At 47.0% G+C, this 7,029-nt stretch overlaps 1 non-coding gene across 1 annotated transcript; it reads left to right on the forward strand.

The window, feature by feature from the left end:
- Positions 1-6,156: 6,156 nt before the first annotated feature.
- LOC115064930 lies at positions 6,157-6,286 on the forward strand. The gene has a single exon (XR_003844747.1). It is a non-coding gene; the product is annotated as a small nucleolar RNA SNORA17 (small nucleolar RNA).
- Positions 6,287-7,029: the final 743 nt, after the last annotated feature.

The raw sequence follows: 7,029 nt of genomic DNA on the forward strand, positions 1-7,029 counted from the left end.
TTATTTTTGGTTAAATCAAAATGACCAAATACCTGAGAGAAAACTTAAAGGGAGGAACTATTTGTTTTGTCTCATGATTTCACGGGCCTTAGTCCATTCTGTCAGGAAGGTCGTGGGGAAACCTGACTTCATATCATGGTGATGAGGAAGCAAAGAGAGGGGACACAAGAAGATCCAGCCCCCAAGGACACACTTTCCAGTGGTTTCCAGTGCCCTACTTCCCCTCAGCTAGTCTCTACCTCCTGTCTTTAGATACTTCCCAATAATGATGTCATATTATGCATCTCCTGATGAGAACAGAGCCTTAGGATCTACTCATCTCTGCAAACGCATCATTGAAGACACATGCATGAGCATCAGCGATCGCCCAGCATCCTTTGATGTACACTAGTGTATGAGGCCCATGCACCAGCATAATCTACACTGACTGTGAGCTCCACGTGAGCATCCCTGCCTGTTCTGTGTGCTGATATATTGCTAGCACAGTGCCTGGTTTATGGCAATTGCTCAATAAACGCTTGCTACTGGCAGCATGAGGGAGCTGGTTTGGTTAAAACAACGAATGGGCGCTGCCTTGGCCGCTTAGCTCAAAGCTGTTCCAGTCACCAAGACAGCTATGAATGCAGCCCAAGACAAAAGTCATAATTTAACCTGAAACATGGAGTCATTTTCTTGTGTGTGATTTTGTTTTGCTCACTCCAATGTGCAGTTCTCAAAAGTGACGTTTGTAGAAGAATGTTATATTGCAAGGTCAGAAGGTGAACCGCGTGACCTTGAGTTCCTCAGTGAACTAGACTGCCCAGTAAGCCCAGGGAACTCACTATAAGCAGGGAGGTGGGATGAGGCAGTTCTTCTGCAGCCTCCCTCAAAGTGCAAGATCTGACCCTAATCCCCCAACATCTCCCCCTGAGTCGTCTGACTTTGGCTAAGAAGCCTCAGCCTTGGCTCAGGCCTCTGAGGTTGATTTCTGCTTCCCCTGTATCTTTCTTTTCCTGGGTAGTGTGGGTGTGGCCAGGCAGGATAGCCACAGGAGGATCCAACAGGGCCTCCCTAACTCCAGGATTCCTTAGGAGGAGGAAGTCAGGGAGTGCATTTGAGACTTGCAAATGGGTTTAGTAAATGGGCTTTGCTGAGAGGTGGGACAGACAGCTGGTCAGCAGTGGATGTGCACAGCCCGCAGAGATTAGAGAGTTTTGCTACCTCAGACAGGGGCTCTCTGGGGAGCACTTCCTGGTGACACATCTTTTTTTTCAAATTTAGTCAGCAGTCCCTGCACTCTACAGTAGAACTCCCTGCCCCACCCCCACCCCTCAGAGGATGTACCCGATGAGAAGAAAACCTCCCAGGCTTCTTTTTGACTCGAGAATTCACTGATTTACCCATAGACATCATTCATGTCCTTGGTAGTGTGTGCGGGATACACTCTCTGTGCCGCTGCATTAGTTCTGGGAGCACAGCAGCCCTGGGAGTGAAGCTCAGCCCATGCTTTCCGGCCCTAGAAGGGTCTCTGCTCAGGATGGAGCTCATCACATGCTCAGTTGGCTTTGTCAGGCCCAAGACACTTGTCTGTCCCAAACCCAGACCACCACAGTGGAAATGTCACACAGGCACAGCTCGAGATGGCCCAGCTCTCTGTGATTGTTCCTTGTTCTTAGCACTGCTTCACTCTGGAAAAGGATGTCACCCGGGTGATGCTGACACTCTGGACAAGCCGACTGTCCTAGCTCATCTGATGCCTGGCACAAATTAGAGAGGAGGATTTCTTCCTCAAGACCTGTCACTGCCATCTGCTGGGAAATTGTCACCATAAGTGTGCAGCTGTACATGACACAATGTGAAGGGTGTCCCTGGATTTGTTTAATGCATCACCTGCTTGTCCATATTGTACTGTCTTGCTCAGTTGTTCACTGTGACCAATCCTGTAGTCTAAAATAAGCTGATGGCTACCATCAAAAAGCTGAAGAGAAGGGCTTTGTCCCAAATACCTGAGAAGCCCAAATAAAGTCCTGTTAGATAGAAAACGAGGAAGGGTAGACATTTACATGAGACACTGATTCAGGAGAAGGTGGAATTGTGTCTTAAAAGGCCTAATTGTCCTTTTTATCTTTCCTCTGCTCCATACTGGGAAGAGAGCATCCTACCCTGGCAAAAGCAAATCCAAAACATTTGGTCAACAACTTCCCAACTTCGTGCCTTCCAATTCCACTCAGTCTTTGGAGGAGCAATCTTTGGAAGTCTATGTTCAGTATCCACTGCCTAGAGTTTAAGAGATAACAGCTTTGACCTGAAAACTTTTTGCCCACTTAGGAGGTAGTGGATTTATTGATAAGAAATGGAAACTTGGGTTTGCTTAAAAAAAATAATGTGGTCTCCTATGGATTGGTTGAAGTATTTATGAGTTTGTGCATGGACTATTTTATATATGTGTGTGTAAATGCACACTCGTGTGTGTATACACAGACACACACATACACACACATGCATACACACACACACACACACACACACACACACACACGACTGCATCTGTGTGCAGGGGTTGGAGTATGGAGTACATGAGCCAGTGCTTCCTCTACTGCATTTGGCCCACTGATCAATGAATGTTGGCCAATGAAAGTGGTAGTGGTGACACCAATGACAGGGCTCCCTTCCTTTGTGTCAGTTGGCTGATGAAAATGGAGGCGGTTTCACTTACGATGGGGGCTTCTTCCTATGGGCTCCTTGTAGCAAAATAAAGTTGCTGGCTCTGTCATTGGTTCCTAACACCAGTGATTTTTCAAGATAATGATAGGTCCAAGAACGTATTCTTGGTGGCTTTGTCCCTATCGGAAGACAGACTCATCAGGAGGCCCTCAAATGGCAAGTCAAGACTGATCAAGGAGCCTGAATCAGACAGAGACAGCACATTATGAGACTGAGCATCTTCGATAAAAGATGTTTCTGCTTTCTTACCTGAGTTTTCCGCTCTCCCTTGCTTACATCATCTTCTCTGTCCAGCCCCTGCTCCAAGTTAGAACAGCTCTGAACAAACGTGCTCAGCCTGGCCACAGGTGTCTGGTAAAGTCAATACTGCTCCCGAGACAGTGCTGCCACCTCAGCTGTGAGACGCAGCAGGCCCTGGGATGGAGGGACTTGGGAGGACCAGGGTACCATGGCGCCAGGAGGCAGAGGATGGCCACTTGGGTGCTGCCTCGTTTCCACTCATTGATCCACTCATGCATTGAATAAACACTCACTAAGCCTCTGTGTGTGGGCTCTGCGGTGTGGACTGCGGGAGCTGCGCAGACAGATGAGGCATGATTCCAGCCTGGAAAGCTCTTACAAACCAACTGAGTTAGTCACTTTCTCTTCGCTGTGACCAAATGCCTGACAGGAAGTAATTAATGGAGGAGGGGTTTATTTCGTTGTGTGATTTGAGGGGGATACAGCTCATCCTGGTAGGGAAGGCATGATCAACTTAGTGTCAGTGGAAGCATGTGGCTGAGGCTCTTCATATCTCAATAGACCATAAGGTAGATATGGGACAGGAAGTGCAGTTGAGCCATAAGACCTCAAGGCCCACCTACCAGTGACCCACTTCCTCTAGTCATTACTTCCTAAAGGTTTCTAGTCTTCATTTGCAACCTCCCCAAACAGCGGCAACACCACCGGCTGCAGACCAAGTGCTCAAACACTAGCCTATGTAGGACATTTCAAACTGTAACGCCACTCCCCAGGACAGGTTGAATGCCATTTCCTAACCCTCTGGTACTCCAGGGAATAGGGAGCACTCCTTAGTCACAGATGAGCAAAGGCTTCGCAGGGAAGAGGCTGTGTGAACTGGTGGGTAGCTAAGGGCAGGAATTTCAGTAGCTTTGGAGGAGCTGAGAGGAGCTGTCCAGCAAAGGGCAGTGACTAGGAAGAAGACTGGGAGAGAGCAAAGTGGTCTGGGGCTATCCCTGAGGTCTAGCTGCAATGAGAACTGACCAGGAGAGGGAGGGAAGTTAGCTTGGGGGCTGATCAGCAATCAAAGTGGTCTCATCAAGAAGGGTGGGTGTGGTGGAACAGCAGGAGAATCCCAAAGGCCCCTCTAGCTTCACTCTTGTTCACTGCCATTTGAAGAAGCTTTGCAGTTCTGTGTCCACAGCCTTGCTGTTGTGTCACCTTGGGTATAGCTGTCAAAGTGATGATGGTTGCCCATGCTCTTTCTCAGGAGTACCAAGATCACTCAAACCCACTGAAACCACAGAACGTTCAATGGCGCCATTCAAGGACCCACTGGGGAACCATTTGACTTTGGAGGGCTCCAACCTGCTCCCTCAGAGCATCCAGTGCCTCAGTCTATGGACTATGCTGGCATCATTACACTCTCAACTTCTTCCCTATGAAAATCCACGAGGCTTGGCTGTGTACAAGGGTGCATACCATCTATTTCTTTGCTTTTCCTTCTCCAATCTCCATTCTCTTTCTCAGACTGTAACAAATCACGATGGATTTACATCCTGGTGAGTGCAAAGCCCAAGATAAACAAATCAAGCTGAGCCAAAAAAAAAAAAAAAGAGAGAGAGAGAGAGTGGAGAAAGGTTTGCTCCCTGTGACAGATAAGGGAGTTATTTCCATGGCAATGCCTTCCTGGAACAAAGGGAATGCAGGGATTTTATTTGGGGACCTACTATGTTTATATAGGAAAGCACTTCAGGGGGCAAGTACATGTCTGAGCATGCTCAATTAAGGAGCACATTCCTGAACATGTTCAGGTTAAGGTCACGGTTCAAGAAGGAGAGGAGTTAGATAGGCTTTGAGGTGTGCCTGGTTCAAGGTCACCTAGCATATATTCCAAAGGTTAAAGTGGTAGCCAGGAAGACTGTTGGGAATGCTTGGTGTGTGACATAAAGATGACAGACTGGGGTGCTTCTGCATGCTGGCAAAGGATTCTGGAGGATATTGGTGTGGACGGTTGTCACTAAGGGTATCAGCCTTACTTGGTTGCCAAGAAGCCACATCCAAATACTCTGTGCCCTAGACTAGGGATGGTGGATTAAAATCTTGAAGTACCTGTATCTTCAGTATTGGCTGTTTCATGAATAAACTGCCTTTTGCAAATTGCTTTCTGTAGTTGACATACTGCGGTTGACAAGACTGGCCCTGATCAGTAACTGTGCATGGAACTGATACTCCAAAGTATCAATACTTCTGAATCAAAGGAAACAGGAAGACCTGAGGTACTGCCTCAAAGCAAAGAAAACCTCCTCTTGCCTTCCCAGGGAAGATTTGTCATCCACTGAGGAGATGCCTCCCAAAAGGAATGCAATCAGTGATCCCCCTTACATTTGCACACTTGCATCTTAATCTGTTTTTCCACAGCCCCAGGCTTGTTCTTCAGCTCCTGGCCCTGGAACCTCTGGGAGGTGAGACCTCAGGGGCAGGTTAGCTCACTCGGGCAGGCCTTTGAAGCTAGAGTCTGGCCCTTAGTTCTGGCCACTTTCAGTTTCTTGGTTCATCTCGATGTGAACAGATTCTGCCACCATGAGCTCCACCATGCCTTCCACACTGTGGTGGACTGTGTGTTTGATGAGGTGTGCCAAGATGGCCACCTCCTCCTTCAGTTGCTTCTGTCAGGTGTTCTGGCCACAGGTGCACAAAGGTAATGACCATGCCCTGTCTCTAGAGATCTTGTCACGTGATCAGGAAAAAAAAAAAAAAAGACAAAAGCATCCTGCCAGTCGGAGTGGACTTCACACCTGTTCTTCTTGTGGCAGCTCCAGGAAGTCACCTGGGAGACTTTATTTTGCACAGTGGATTTTGAATGAAGTTGAAAATTTACCCTTGATCACCTTGCTTGTCATTTTGCCATCCCAGCCAGAACCCAAAGGAACTTTGCCTGAAGTCACTGTCTTCTCTTTGGGCTCAGTCACCTCTTGTGGAAATTCTCTACAAGCCTTTGGAAATTGTCTGATGACCCTCCCATCCCCTTATTTGAGCTTTAACCAGTTGAACATCCCTTTAGGTTCCCATACTTTGTATGTAAAAATGTATACATATGCACATTAAATAAATGTATGCCTTCCCTCCAGAATGCACTGATTTCATATCTATTGTCAATTTACCCATCATCATCGGGCCAAGGGAAAATTTCCTCTTGTCCCTAAAGTTTCCCCTCAAAAAGTATGCATTCAGTCTGCCCCCAGAGGTGTTGTAGGTGTGGCTGCTGTGTCATATGTGCATCAGTAGGTGGCAGAGATGAGAGAGGCTGTGTCTATGCTCAGTGTTCTGGCCTATGGACTTTTGAATGACATTTCTGGAGAAAAGAAAGCCCGAGGCGACTAGACAGGAAGCTAGCCTGAGATGACCACCAGTCCAGCACCACACAGGCCTGAGAGGGCAGGGAGAGTATGAAGGGAGGAGAGAGAGGTGTGACATTCACAAAGAACTAATAAAAAGTTTAAAAATATAAAAATACATATTTGGACTGGAGAGGTGGCTCAGTGGTTAAGAGCACTGACCGCTCTTCCAGAGGTCTTGAGTTCAATTCCCAGCAACCACACGGTGGCTCACAACCATCAGTAATGGGATCCAATGTCCTCTTCTGATGTGTGTCTGAAGACAGCTACAGTGTACTCATATAAATAAAATAATTAAAGATTTTTTAAAATACATATGTTTGGATCCACAGGAACTGTGAATATATTACTTTTTGGGGTCAAATAAACTGCAATGATTGAAAGGTACTTATGATCTGAGACAAGGAGATAACCCTGAATTATTTAGGGAGGGGTCCTATGTAATCACGAAATTTTTCATAAGTGAGACAGAAGGGTCAGGAGAGAGCAGAAGTCTGTTTGACAATGAATACAGAAATTGGAATGGCGTGGCACCAGCCAAGGAATGCTGGTATGTTGTGGACATTTGAAGAAGTAAAGAATGAACTCTTTCCTGGAGCCTCCAGGAGGCTGTGCTGCTGGCCCATGGGTTTGAGCTGTGTGAGGCTCATCTGGGTCTGAGAATTCAGTTTACCCAGCTGTCCTCAAACGTTGCTATTTGTTCTAAGCC

The sequence above is a fragment of the Mus pahari genome, chromosome 10 (genome assembly GCF_900095145.1).
Source record: "Mus pahari chromosome 10, PAHARI_EIJ_v1.1, whole genome shotgun sequence".
Lineage (NCBI taxonomy): Eukaryota > Metazoa > Chordata > Mammalia > Rodentia > Muridae > Mus > Mus pahari.